This window comes from Pongo abelii, chromosome 5 (assembly GCF_028885655.2).
Source record: "Pongo abelii isolate AG06213 chromosome 5, NHGRI_mPonAbe1-v2.0_pri, whole genome shotgun sequence".
Lineage (NCBI taxonomy): Eukaryota > Metazoa > Chordata > Mammalia > Primates > Hominidae > Pongo > Pongo abelii.
In genome coordinates this window covers 99,283,779-99,299,295 of record NC_071990.2, presented here as the reverse complement: position 1 = coordinate 99,299,295, position 15,517 = coordinate 99,283,779, and the positions used below count along the sequence as shown (strand labels likewise).

Sequence of the window (15,517 nt, the reverse complement as noted above, 5' to 3'; positions counted from 1 at the left end):
GCACTGTGCAGATGTGCCTCGGAGCAAAATGGTTTGGATACTGCCTCTAGTACTTACCATATCTTTGACCTTGAGCAAGTCACTTCACTTGCCGGAGCCTCTGTTTTCCTACCTGTGAAATGGCCAATTAATCTGCTCATCTTGCAGTTATGACATAAAATCTAAATAAGATAATATATGTAAAGTTCTCAACCTAATGCTTACTACACAGTAAATATTCAATAACTGGCTGGTATATTTTTCCCTCTTTTAATTTTTAAAGGTTATTATTTTAAAATCACTTTAATATTATTTTAACACTTGTGTTGCTCAGTAAATTAGAAAGCACAAAGTTCTAGAGAGCCTCACAAAATCTTGGGTGGGCCTGCAGTTGGTTAATCATGAAAATTAATTTTCAACCCAAGTAGTTATCAAAGTGTGCTCTGAAAATTGTTTACTATGTTTGCATTTACACCTATTTGTGATATACAGAAACATTCTTCTCCCTGTTTTATATATTTTTATTTATACAATAAATACACAATAAGTAGGAAGAAGGAACATTGGGGGAGGGATTTTCTTTTAATTAAAATACTTTCAATGAAATTTATTTGTTACTTCTTGTTCTTTAACTCAGGAAAATAAATGTAAATATCCTTTTGTTTTTTTGTGTGTGTTGTGTTTCTGCTCTTTTGTGGCATAAAATACATTTCCTAGTAGGTGTGAAAACAGTTTGAAAGCCACTGAATTGGAGTGCAAGCTTCTTAAGGACAGGTCTGGGTCATTTTTATTTTTTGTAGAGCATTAAGTATACCGTCAAGAGTAAGAAAAGTGATAGACATCACCGAAAGGAGGGTTGCCTCAAGTCAGAATTTATGAAAAACTATGTATTTGTGGAGAAAGACTTCCCGGGAGACAGGAGGCTCAGCTCCAGCCAGCACTTTTACTTTTCAGCTTTGATAAGCAGCAAAATTTCCAGCAATATTAAAATATAAATATCTCTATGAAGATTACAGCTCTGGAGGTCATTTTCTGATTTCCTTTAAAGTCATCCAGTTCACTCAAATGTATTTTTCTGAGTGCCTTGACGGCCTTCCTATTGTGCTTCAAGGATAACCACAAGGGCTGTGTAGCAAGTGTGGATTTTTTTTTTCCTTTGGAGAAGCTATTTCATGTAATGCAAAAAAGGGTTATATCCTCTCAACCTCAGGCTTGAGAGGCGAGCGAGCCTGCCTAGCAACTTCAACGGAAGAAACTTTTAAAATTATTATGGGGCTGGCTGACTTCTTTTTTCTTTCTTTTTTTTTTTATGACTTGATTTTGTGCTTTTCCTGAGATGTGGTTTTCCAAATTTTATTTTTATTTTGCACATGTTGTTTCAGACTGGTGAAATGTTCATGAATAATGCTAGTTTATTTTCATAACTTTGTTTTATGAGAAGAAAGTTGCCGAGAGACATTTTCTCAGAATGGAGCAGATATGTTTGGTAGGTGAGGACAGACAGATGGTGTCAGGAGAAATTTTGTGTTATAGGGAAGGATAATCAGGGCTGTGCTTTCCCAGATATCCACAGCCAGTCAGGCTCCTCTGGGGAAAGGTGCAATTTGCATGTTTCTTTCATCAAATTTTTCTGGTGTCATATTAATGGCTTAAAGGAAGATAAGCAGCTTTTTCCTTTTGTGTTATTCAAATACTGAATGGTTCTTTTTTACAGAATTAGTTTATAAATAAACAAAACACCTGAAAATGGTCATTCCTGGTATATCTCTAAACTCTGGTCCAATTATGGCAAAATCAGATCCATGATAATTTAGTAATTTACACAGCACGCTGGTTAATTTTTACTCACCATAAGCTGACAGTGAGCAATACCACTTTATTGGATTGATAAGAAACTCTACCTTCTTTAGATTTTCGATAATAAGTTTCATTGCATAAAATGTACTGTATACCTTTATCAGGTTGATAATATCATATACTATTGATATATCAGTGATTTTGAATTTATAGATACACCTTTTATACAATTTTCAGGCAACAAATAATTGCAATAAGGTTTTCATGCTAATTTTTAGTCTCCTCCCAAGTTTTCCTGATAGAATCTTATTTGTGAATACTCAAATATATAAGATCAATTCCCTTAATTGTACCAAAAGAGGAGACCTACAGTAAAATTTGGCTGCTGTATTTGGAATGATACATTCTTGGCTTTCTCATGTTCTTCTCAGGTACAAGTTTTTCAGCTGATGGAATCATATATGTCCTATCTCTGAGCAAATCTTGACCAAATACACATAAAATGTGGAATTAGTCTTACTCTGTTCACTGACACAATATATACCCTGCTTATGCTCCCCACTCCCTAAAAAGCAAATCTCACATTTTGCAAATACACTTACACACACACAAACACAAACACACTCCTCCAACAACAGCAGGCACCTGCTGATAAGCTTAACTCTCTTTTTCCCCTTTCACTCAATCAGCATGAACGCCCACCAAACCCGTACCTGTACTTTCCAACTTTCCTTTCTCACACTCCAGTACCCCCCAGGGCTCAACAGCCCCCAGTTAATTATACTGTAGATTTACAGCTTTCACTCAGTCAACTTATATTTATTAAGCTCTACTCATTAAGCTCCAGTTAGTGATTCACAGTAGGTAAAGCTCTGGGACATGACAATGAATAAGATGGACATGTCACTGCCCTTAATTTCAGTTCCTGACAAGGAAATAAGCAACTGCCATATATTGGGACACACGCTGGGATGGCAGCAACAGATATCATGAGGGCAAACCTCACTGGGTCAAGTAATGTAAGAAGACTTGCTGAACTTGAGGTGGGATCTCTCTGTAGCTACTTCTCTGATTGAAGCCCATCATGAAACTGGGCAGCCGTAATGGGGTCCTGACTTCTTGGTCCTGTTCCATGTGCTTAGTAGCAACTACTCTACTCCAAACCAGATGGCGCCACATCTATGACCCTCCTCTGTACACTGCTGCTGTGGCCACATCCAGTTTTTTCCCACGTCTCCCTTGGTTCCCTACCCCTCTGAACTCTGCACTTGGGTCTGCTGGCCATCCCTCTCTCCTTCCCTTCTTCCCTCTAACCTCACTGTCACTTCCTCAAGCCCATCTCACCATTTGCCTTTGAAACTTAGTTCTGTTCCTACTCCATCCCTGGCCTCTGTGGATTTTCACAAAGATGATGTTATTGAGAAAATTTACAGACTCCATAATTTGGGAGCAAAATATTACTACAATTTCTTAATGACTGAAGAGTATATATGAGGCCTCTATACACATTCAAAACCAGTAGTATATCAAAGGGCTCTTTACTGTCCTATATCAAAATGTTGTTTTATTATGGTTATTTAAGAGACAAGGAAATTACATGGTGATTAAAAGCATAGGAGTCTAAAACCTACCTGTCTGCATTTTTATTCTGACTCCACTACTATGTGACATTATTTCTTCACCTTTCTTTATCTCAATTTCCTCATCTGAAAAGCAAGGATAAGAGTATCTACGTGTAAGAAGATTATTTGGGGCATTTAAAGCTAAATATATGTAGTACACTTAGAAGAGCACCTGGCACATATAGTGGGCATTCAATTAACATTAGCCATAATTATTAATATATTATTGTTATTTGTCATTGTTGTTGTTATTGTTAGAGAGGTAAGTGACTCCGCAACGACAGTAAAGAACCAGGATTTTGACCGAGTTTTGTTCTATTCAGTGAATGAATTAATGACTGAATGATACCACTCTGCTTCCCTCAAAGGGGAACAAGATTTTCCCTTCACTTTGGTCTTCAGTTGCACACTGAATTAATTATACTGCTTAGGTCACCATTTTATCATAAGTTTATGCATAACCTTATTTTCCTTAATTAATTTTTTCCCATAATGCAATAATCACCTGTGAACTACTCCCCTCAAAAACAATCCAGGGCCTTAGCAATACATTGTAGCAGACTGTATTTTCCCAGAGTGACCGCAATAATATTTCCAGTTCCACAGACTCTTTGAAAGCCTTGTCTTCCTCCCCTCCTTATCAAGTGGCAAATCTTTTTCCTCTTCCCTTCAACTCGGGAAGAGCTTTGTGACTACCTTGACGAATAGAGAATAAGGTGTAAGTGGTACTGCTTAGCTTCTGGAACTAGATCATGGGAGATAATATGGCTTCTGCCTGTTTCTCAACTTGTCTCTCTTTCTCTTTCATGATGCTCATCCTCAGAGCATAGCTCCAGGCTATGAGGAAGCCCAAAGTAGCCCACTCAGAGGGGGCAGATAAAAAGGCCCACTTGGAGAGGGTCTGAGGTCGCCAGCAGACAGCACCAATTTTCAGACATAACGGTGAATAACACTAGATGATTATATTCCTCTAGTCTTTGAATATTCTAGCTGAGGCATCAGACCTGATGAGGGAGAGACAATTGTCATTATTCTGCCTGATCATATTTCTTATGATCATCATAAATGACTACTTTCTACCACTAAGTTTTGGGGAAATTTTTCATGTAGTTATATTAAGGAACAGAAATCACTACCTGAAAGTGGGTTGCTACCATAACAAAATTCTACAAAAGTGGCAGTGGAAATTGGAAGAGTGTTGAAGAGATTGGCAGTATCCCACTACAGAGCCATTTGGAAGCTGGAGAACTTTCATGACTCACACTGCTGCCACACTGTAGTCATCCAGGCAGTCAAAAAGTCTCAACCAGATTCAAGAGGAAGAAAATAGTCCCCACATCTTTATGTTAATGATAAACTTTTGAAGAGCCTATGGGACAAGAAACATTGCTTTGACTATTTTTGGAAAATAAAATCTGCCACAGTCCACTCTCCGATGACCACATTTACATCCCTCCTGCATTAAAGATATATATACTCACCACCTTCCTAAGAACCTTCATGTTGTCTTGCAACTTCAGATGGAAAACATCAAGGGGATGGAATCATCTGAAGGCTCATTCACTCACAGAGTTGGTGGTTAATTCTGGTTATCAGCTGGGGCAGACATCAGGGAAAAGAGGCCAGCCATCATGCCACACCATGTCTGACTTTCTGACCTACAGAAACCATGAGCGTAATAAATGGCTGTTTTATTATACAAAATTTGGGAGTAATGTTTCTGCACAGGCTCAGTAACTGAAACATACATTGAATTGTGTGGTTTCCCTACCCAAGGTAATCACTATCCTGAATCTCCAATTTGTCACACCCCAACTTTTCATGTTATATCATTTTTATTGCATCTTTATTAGTATCATAAAAGTGTATACTTTTTATTTCAGTTTTTTTAAGAGTAGTCTGCCACTTTTGAACATCTTTTTTTTTTTTTTTTTTTTTTTTTTTAACTCAAGCCATTATTCCTAGCAAACGAACTCAGGAACAGAAAACTGAATACCGCATGTTCTCACTTATAAGTGGGAGCTGCCTGATGAGAACACATGGACACATAGAGGAGAACAACGCACACTGGGGCCTTTCAGAGGGCGGAGGGTGGGAGGAGGGAGAGGATCAGGAAAATAACTAATGGGTACTAATTAAATAATCTGTACAACAAAAAGCCATGACATAAGTTTTCCTATATAACAAACCAGCACTTATACCCCTGAACCTAAAACAAGTTAAAATAAAATAATATATTGCCAAGATTCACCCATATTGATGCTTCTCACTACAGTCAGTTTGTTGGGACTATGGTCTTATATTTTATTGTGTAAATAGACCACAATTTATTTATTGTCTTAGCAGCTGAAGAGCATTTCTCCAGGGTTTTGTTATTGTGAATAGAGCTGCTATGAAGAGTCTGGGATATGTCTGGGAATGGAATTGCTAGGTAATACAAATATTCAACATTAAAACATAAATATTCAAATTGGTTGCACCTATTTATTCTTCCTCAAGCAGTGGATAAGAGATTTTGTGGATCCCATGAAGGATTTGGGTGAAAAGAATAGGTATAAATTCAAATTCTCTTGACCCTGATTAAAATGTTGCTACTATCACATGAAGTGGACAATACTAGAGATCCCTTGCCTCACTGTGTTGATGTTTCCACATCTGCCATTGTTGTTATAGTCAGACAATGATTTAGGTATTTTAACACACAAACACACACACACACACGCACACACAGATAGAGAAGAGCATCCTGCTGTGCAGTGTGTGCTCATATTCCTCCTTCCTACCATCCTTGCTGATAATCCAGGTACTTTCCCAATTCTCCTAGCTCCTGAAAGAGGAGGAAGGATAGGGATAACAAGTACAAAACTCCAGAGACAATGTTCAAGCCTGACAAAGGAGCGACTGGCTGGATATTAAAGATTTATAATTCAACTGACTTGTGTTGATCGATTTACTTTTGCTGTTTCAGAATTTACACTAAATGTTTTCATTTATTTGTAAGGCAGTCTTGAAACTAGCACTGTATAATGTGCTAAGTAGGACGAATGCTTAAGAGGCAAGCAGCTGCCGATGCAAAACAGGCATGAAGCCATATATGCACAGCATGCTTGTAAGGGAGCTCTGTTACAGCAAATCAGGGGAAAGGACAGTCAAGCCATCAATGGAGAATAGAAAATACTAAGGTGTCTATATATAACTTTGAATGACCTCAATAATGTAGCATAATTGCAGATATAACCTTGAAGATTTAAAGGGGAGAATTAGAAAAGTATTGAAGATATTTTTTTAAGTAGAAATTGACCAATTAAAAGTCCTATGTAACATCCTTCTATTTCTTTAGTAACCTATTGATCAGATGAAGAGAATTATAGAAAAGGGCACCAAATAGAATTAGAGAAAAGGACACCAAATAGAAAGAACAGTGTATCTATGTGTCTACTCATTTATCTATCTATGATAAAAGAAACCACAGTTTTCCATGCATTATTTCACATCCTTTTAAAAATACTCTCCTCAAGTGTGAATTTTAACAAAAATTTACAAAACATTAAAGATCAATGAACCCCCAACATTTGTAAAGAAAGCATATTTATAAAGAAGTGAGATTCCCACAGGAATTCCTTGAGGAAAGCAATTCACTGTACCTCACAGACAGCAACACTGAGAAAAAATATACTTATTAGTCTATTTATTTAAACAGCCAAATACAGCATTTAATTCAATTATAAGAGACAGCTGACCATTGTCTTTTTAAAAAATGACAAAATTTGACATTTCAGATGTGCATCTGTTGTATCACTTTCTTGGGTCACTGTCAGTGCATCTTTATGCAATGTGGCTCATATTAGCATTTTGGAAATACTCTACACATTTCTGTCTCTGCAATGTAACTGTAAACTAAAATGATGGAGCATCGCATTTGTCAATAAGATGGATAATAATAGAAACAAGAGGGGTCCCACTCAATTCTATACCCTGAGAGTCAGAGTTCTGATGAATATGCAGATAAAGCTGAGACCTCCTTTAAGATATCCAGGAGAGCTTTGCCTGGCCTTCTGAGCAGAGGGCCTCTGAACAATGTAACTATTAAATATACAATGCAGAGATAATTGCCCTTAATACTGGGCAGGGCACACACTGTGGGGAATTTTTTAAGGAGTCTTTTAAAATAGAAAATGGCCTGTTTGAAAGAAAATGGATTATAACAATTGTGTCCTTCTGGGATCCCCAGATATTTCTGCTATGGCTGCCTCCCCAGTGTAGCAATGGGTCCGTCGGCACTTACCAACATTTCCCAAGAGTTAACAGGGTCATTTGTGTTCTTGTATTTAGATTGTAAAAGCTCAGACTTCTAAGCTTTATTTACTTTCACTTATAATTATTTCTTGTTAATATATTAATGACAAATAATATACACTAGCAGAATCCACTGATAGCAAGAAGGTTGGCAAAAAAGGATGTAGTCGTATTTTGAAATTTTGTACAGATATATAGATGTATGATCTTACTCTCCTACTCAAAGTATTTGATTACAGCTTGCCCCTAAAAATATGACTGTTGAGAAATTCCACTAACCCCTTTATTAGTTACTGCTATAGATTTTACTTTCAGTATAAATAGTCGTGTTTTATGAGGTGCTAGTTTGGAGGTGACACACAGTGATTCAGAGTTCAGACTCTAGCAATAGACAGCACAGTGATAGAATTCTGCATCTTTTACTTTTTAGCTTTGTAACCTTGGGCCAGTTACCTCATTTTCCCCCATAAGATGACTACAGTACTAGTATTACATAATCATGAAGTTTAAATTAGATAATGCATGTAGAACATTTAGCATAGTGCCCATCACACAGTAACAGCTTAAAAAGTTGGGAATTAATACAATTACTTTAAACGTCAGGGCCATAGATCAAATTGATGCAATAAATTATAATATTAAAAGCCACTGAGAATGAGTTTGAAATAATGAAACAACAAAACCTCCAGGTGATTAGACTCTGCTTGACTCTGGGGGCAGACACTTTTGTATGGAAGGTATTAGTGGGAATATGCCTTTGAGTGATTGAAGAAACTCTTCAAGGTAGCACTCAATCTGGAACACATTCTGGTTTCTGACCAAAGCTGCAAAGAGGTATGGTTGAGCACCTATACACTGAAGCAAGCTTCTTGGGAGAGTAGCATCGCCTACAGAATCTACAGTTGTGTACTAATAGACTTCAGTAGCAATATAAATAATTAAACCAGACTATTGAATTGCTGTGCCTAAAATCTGTGTGATTGAGATATGAGGGATTTTTAAAATATTATTGAAGTAGCTTAGAGAAGTAGAGGTAGGAAGACTGAAAACCCTCTGCAATACTTGTGATTAAGAGCCAAGACTTCAGAGCTGAGCTAATATAGATTTTCTTTTTTACTCTACCACTTACTGGCTATATGACTTTGAGGAAATGACTTGACCTTTCTGAATCTTCGTGTCTCACCTATAAAATAAGTACAATAGTGTCTATTGTAGAATTGCCTTCAGGATTAAATGGAATAAGGAATAGAAATTGCCTCGCAGGGTTTCAGCTTATTATGAGTTTTCTAACTAACAGCATTGTTACACTGCATTTATCACATCAGCATTGTTAAGAGAAAACAAACATCTATCAATCAGTGGATATTGACTGAGGACCTATTGTACAACAGGCGCCATGGTGATGTCATATATATATATCATATATTTATGACATATATAGTCATGAAATATATATATATTTATGACATATATAGTCATGAAATATATATATATTTATGACATATATAGTCATGAAATATATATATATATATTTATGACGTGTGTGTGTGTATATATATGTGTGTGTGTGTGTGTATATATATATATATATATATACACACACAGAGACAGAGAGAGAGAGAGAGATAATCTTTTGTCCCTAAGGATCCACAGAGTGCTACAGCATAGGAGCTATAGAAACAAAGAGAAAGGAATATTTAAGTGGACTTGAGGCCCAGATTATTAAAGGAGTCAAGCTTAAATTGAGAGCTGACAGATAAATAGCAGGGGCCAGGGAACTTGGTTCCAGAGAGCATTTCTGGGAATAAGGACATCACATTCTCAAATGAAGCATCAGCATGTGGCATGTTCAGAGACTAGATGCTGAGCCAGATCAACATGGATTGGAACACAAGGAAAATATAAAAAATAAGATTTTTAAGTCAAAAGGGGTCTAACCCTACAAAATAATTTCTGGTTGCATTTATCTAAATCCTTCATTAATTGGTGGGAATAACAAATTTACATGCTATTCCACAGGCTGACCTTTTGGTCTTCTGACCAAAAAATAAATGACAAGTACTGAATAACAGTAGTCTTTTCCTTTTCTTGTCTTTCATGTTGTGCTAATCTGATGTTTATCATGCCTTCAAGGTTACTCTCATCTTCCAAAACTCATAAGAGAAAAAGAGGGGAATTGAAGGAGGAGAGAAGAAAATGCTTTACAATTTAGCAAGATATATGTAAAGACATCTCATTAAAACACTGACTGTATATAATTATGTTGGTAATGTGTACATGGCTCATTTCATATGTGTTTGTCCAGAAATAATCTTGTTTCTGGCTTCTTTAAATGTAATAGCTGGTTAAATTAAATCAGGTGCCTGATCCCATGCTAAGCTGTATACATCTAATACCACATGAGATCTCACAGAACGATGATGAAGTAGGTACATTTTGCATTTTATGTACGTAGAAAGTGAAGCTTAGAGAAATAATGTGACTTGTTCAGTTTCAAGGAATGAAGAGTAGAGGTCTGAGGACTTGAACCCATCCTTTGTGAGTCGGAAGCCTATGCTCTTTGCATTACATTAAACAATACTTTGCTACCCAACAGGAGAGACCATGCCATGCCACGGAAAAACCCACCTGCACTTTCAGGCATGGTCTTGGAGCCTGAATCCAAGGACCCAGAAAAGCAAAGCCCTACATTAAAACAAGGCTTCATTAAACAACTGTGTTTGTTTTAAGTCCTAAAAAACTACTTATCTCAGTTAATTTGGTCTAGTGTTTCTCCAATATATGAAGAGTTAAAATGTTTTTCCCAATGATGGAATTATATGCCATTAGGATAGAGTTAAAGCAGTGCACATGAGAAAAGAAACCACTTGAGATTGCGACTAAAACAAAGTAAACAAAACGTTTATTCTTCCAGATATCCCAAAGTATAGTAAAAAATGTGGCACAGAAACTCAAGCATTAATCAAAATTAGCCATTTGCCTTGTAAATGAGGTCATTAATGCTCAACTTAAGATGGATAGTAACCTGTTGCTTCCCTTTAATTGGGTAAGAAAGTTACATACAGCATATATCTGACTGCAGGCTTCTGTAGTTAGCTGTGATTTCCAAATGGCTCGATGTGAAATACAGGTCTTACAAACCATTAGGCTATTAATAGTCATAGCAAATATTTCAAAATTGTCCGTTAGCCGAATAGAGTTGGCTATATTATTGCTTAGATAAACGTCGTAGTGCATCTATGATAGTAATAAAGCCAAACTTACTCCTGAAATTCCATTGCTTGTGTGCTATTCCAATCAGGGCACACCATTATTTGAAAAAGTTAATAAATATCAATGAATTGTATTTTGGAAGATATTAAACAAGTGAACATGTGACACAAAGGAAAGTAGAATAACTTTTAAAATTCCATAAATATACCAGAAATTAAATGTGTAAACATTGGGTGTGCTTTCTCATAATGCTCTTCAGAATTGTTCAGGGAAGCACATAAATTGTAATAAGGGGAAGAAGCTCTCAGAGAGAAAAGCCTCAAGCTGTTCTTAGCTTTGGTAAGCACAGTGCTCTGAACACAGTAGGAACACAATCAGTGCTGTGACCAATGGAGTCATAAATGTGGAGCGTCTTGAAATTAATGATAACTTTAACATGTCTGAGGCCTTGAACTTATCTTACAAATTGGTCCTTGGAAAGAATAAAAGAAGAAAAATATTAGGCAATCAGAAGTAATGAAGATCTTGTAAAAATAGCTATCTACAAAAGCAGGCTAAGTGAGTCCTTGGACAGTCGGCATATCTACAAATCAGCAGGTCCAGATGATATACCTTCTATCTGTGGGATGAAAGAAACTGGCAAGCATGCTAACTGCATCATTTACAGTTATTTTTGAAAAACTGTGGGGATCTAGAGAACTGTAAGAGATGAAAAGGAAAGAAAATACAATGTTCTACTTACATTTACAAAGGAGATGAAAATGACCGCCAGAAAACTCAAGGATAATTAAAGTTAAGGAAAAGGGGGATATTCTAATAGCCTATATAAAGATGACGATTAGAGAATATATTCATATTCAGATAAAAGATTTTTTAAGGTTAAAATACAAAAGGAACTTGAATATAAAATAATGTGAATTTGAGTAACACTTCAAAGTGTTTGTTTATAATTGTTTAAGCAATACAATTTTCTCAAACATGAGCTATAGCCACCCAGGCAAAAAATAGTTGTAGGATTATAAATAATAATTATAAACATGAAATTATCATTTCAAAAATACTAAGGAAATATGATGGTCTTTAACATCATCTTTATGTAGATAACATTGTGTTTGCATTGAACAAATGTTAATTGAATGTCTCTTACGTACCAAACACCACACCGTATGCTGAGAGCATAAAGATGAATAAGGCAGGTTTCTTGACCAATTACACAAGAAGTATTTAATTAGCACAGGAGCTTGAACATACCAAGCATGTAATAAAGTTGACTATAATTATTGCTAGTTATTAATTTGCAAAAACATTTTTACATAGTGGAGTTCTAGTCATTTTCCTATTTGACCTAATCGTTGTCTTAATAACTGGTTTCCAACAGAGAGATCAAAGGGGGACATTTTGTGAAATTTTAAGTGGGTGGCAACAGGACACTAATCTTACCCTTTCTCTCTCCAGAAATGGTGACTCATGACTTTTGCCAGTTTTGTGATCTCTTCCCCCCACCCCCACCCCACCACACTTCAAAGCTAATAATCAGGACAAATTTTACACTTTATGTGAACATTAAATGTATATATAGATTTTTGTTCTGGATTCCTATAAGAAGTGGAGAACTCTAGCCTTAGTTTCTCATTTTACAGGACTTACTTGTTTTGTACCTTAGACTGTGTTTAAATGAATTTTCATTTCAGAAATACCCTAAGCATTGAATGGAGTTTCTTCTTAGTTGTTCTATGTCCTTCTCATATTTTGTGCAATTGTGTCAACAGAACATATTCTGGACTGTGATGTCAGGTAATGATTTTCATCCTTTAAATAGTGTTTAGTGTGCATTGCATTTTGGGGATGTATTTTATTTATATTTCATTAAAATTAGTTTTTAATATTTTAAAATGGAATATTTAGAGGACAGAGGTATCTCTGACTTTAGAATATGGCAACTTTTGCATTGAAATTTATAATCTTTAGAGATAATTTAAAGTGGATCATATTAAATAATCAGTGATTTTTAATATATATGTTATAAAGCCATTTTTATGCTTATAATTTCATTGGTCATGGATGGTAGATAATTCATAATTGGTGTCATATGAACAATAAATAATAAGAGCTATCATTTGCTGAGGGCTTACTATATACTGGGTACTGTGTTAAGGGTTTAGCATATTACTTACTTAATTTTCAAACAGCAACTAGGTTGATATCATTATTACCAATTTATACATGAAAGTGTTAAAGCTCTATCAAAATCAGAAACCTGAGCTCTTAACCTCAGTTTAACATCTAACAGCAATGCTAAACTATTTCATGAAGTGGCCAAGTACCAGCCTTTCAGAATTAATGTCCTGAAATACATTATATTGGGGGAGGAGGGGGAAAGGAGGAAGGAGGAGCAGTCAGTACGTCTTTGTCTGATTCTGAAAGGATACATACAACAAATGAGTCCTTGATTTCATAAAAACATGAAGTTATAGGTAAATGCCCACACAAAACTGGAGTGAAAGAAAGATGTCCTAGAACCAAAATGAGAAAATAAATAGAGAGAGAGAAGTTAATATTTACTGCGTGCTACACCCTGGGGCGTGTATTGCATCTCCATGGACTCATTGACTATGCAAGACAGGCATCTCCCTGTTTCTTCGATGCTGAGATGTCACTGATTATAAGATTTCAATAGTTATAATAATAGGTTTGTTTTAGGAAAAAAAGCTATATGTAATATATAAGTTTCAAACTGACTATACAACTTTACGGTGTAAAAAATAGGTGACAGAACTGAGTCAATAAAATATGGTCCCCATTTTGACAGATGTGGAAACTGAAATCCAAAGAGCTTAAGCTTAATCCAAAGAGCTGAGATTTATTGAGCCCTTACTATGTACTAGGCACTATTCTAAACACTTTTCATATATTAACTATTTTTAAAACTCACAGCAATCCTGTGAGGTAGGTAGGTAACTTTATACTGATTTTACTGATGAAGGAAGTGAGACCCAAGAGAGTCTATGAAGTGGATGGCTATGTGGTTGAGAATCACTAAAGGCTCATCTACTTCCCACCTCCACATAGTAGGCTGTCCTGACCAGTCATGTTAGCCTCTGCTTTCTGATTGGCAGAGATGGTCCCACACTTGAGAGTGTCGGATTCTGGGGCCCAGTTCCTTCTGGTTGGCCTTGGTCCACTGAAATTAATCTGTCAATGACTTGACCCTTTTTTGAGCTCTGGCAGCAAATTTTTTCCATTTTTGTTAAAAACAAATATAAATCAATACAAACTTAAACCTCTGTTATTTTTAATTGTCCTTTCAATAATTCTTCATATTGCCATAAGATTAATCATCCTGTAACATTTTGGTCATTTTACATATGACCCTCCAAATCTTCAATGACTCTTTATTGCTAAGTTCATTTTTTTAGTCTGCCATTCCAGAGACTTTGAGATCTGGCTCAGACTCTCTGTGACCCTGTCTTGCATTGCATAATGGTGAAAAACACAGGATTTTGGGACACGCTGTTTGGACATGAATCCAAGTTCTATCATTTGTTAGCAATATATCTTTAGACAATCATTTGGCTTTCTGAATTCCAGTTTCTTAATTTGTAACAAAATTTATTGAACACTTACTTTGTGCCCAGAATTGTTTCATTATAATATTTGATCCTTACAATAACCCTATGAATCATCTCTCTTATAACTAAGAGGAATCGCGGCCTGAATCAGTTTTGTTTAATGGTCAAAGGCACACACATAGAAAAGAAGGACTTAAGATTTGAGTTTAAGTCCACTTCAGACCCTGAACATCTCATCATTCTTGTTTATCGACTGCCATGGCATGAATATGAAAATACCACTAGGATGCAGGCTCCAGGAAACCAAAGGCCTCTGTCTTCCTCACTGCTACATCATAGCTGGGTTTCTGGGTATGGTGTGTGCAGTGCATGTTTCAGGAGAAATTATCTAATGAAAACACTTTGAAAGCCCCCGATTTATACCCATGATTTGGGAGACAATCAACCACTTTTTATATTGACTCTGTGCTGTAAAGACAGAGGAATTTTTCCTGGCACTTAGCTGAGGTTCAGTAAATACCTGTTGTTTAATTCACTGAATAATAAATTCATATTAGACAATATACAAACGTTTTCCTCACAGATGGATACCATCAGAGTATCAATCTTTGTAAAAGATTCCCAGGTGGTTCTGTCTGCAGTTTCCAGCTCAGGCTAGAACGACCTGTACTGAAGACACTGGTGCTCTTCCTCTTGTGTGTTTCAGGAGATGAGGAAAAGGAATATGGCAACAGCCTGTGTTCTATTCTCAGGCATATCAATTGTTTCTTATTCACTAATTCTGTCTTGGCTGTCAGGAAGCTCAGAGTTAAATGTGATGCAGAATTGCAGAACCCAACTTCAACTCATTGTTTCTGATATAATTATTTCCCTCTTTCATTACTTGATGGATTCATTTATCTTTATTTTAATGTTTTTCTTATATCTGTATTTTGCAAGCTAAAACACTTAAATTATTTTTAAAAATATGCAAGTTTATACATAATAGGAAAATAGATCATGATATGCTTGCAAATACCTGCTTCGTTAATGCTGAATTCT

General features: G+C 36.0%; 1 long non-coding RNA gene across 1 annotated transcript in view; it reads right to left on the bottom strand.

Annotated features, from left to right (window-relative positions):
* Nucleotides 1-4,829: 4,829 nt before the first annotated feature.
* The window catches only part of LOC129059999 (uncharacterized), a 63,294-nt gene continuing 52,606 nt past the window's right edge, over nt 4,830-15,517 (bottom strand). The window contains exon 3 of the long non-coding RNA XR_010140306.1: nt 4,830-5,056. This is a non-coding gene — a long non-coding RNA (uncharacterized LOC129059999). The remainder of the gene's footprint in view (nt 5,057-15,517) is intronic.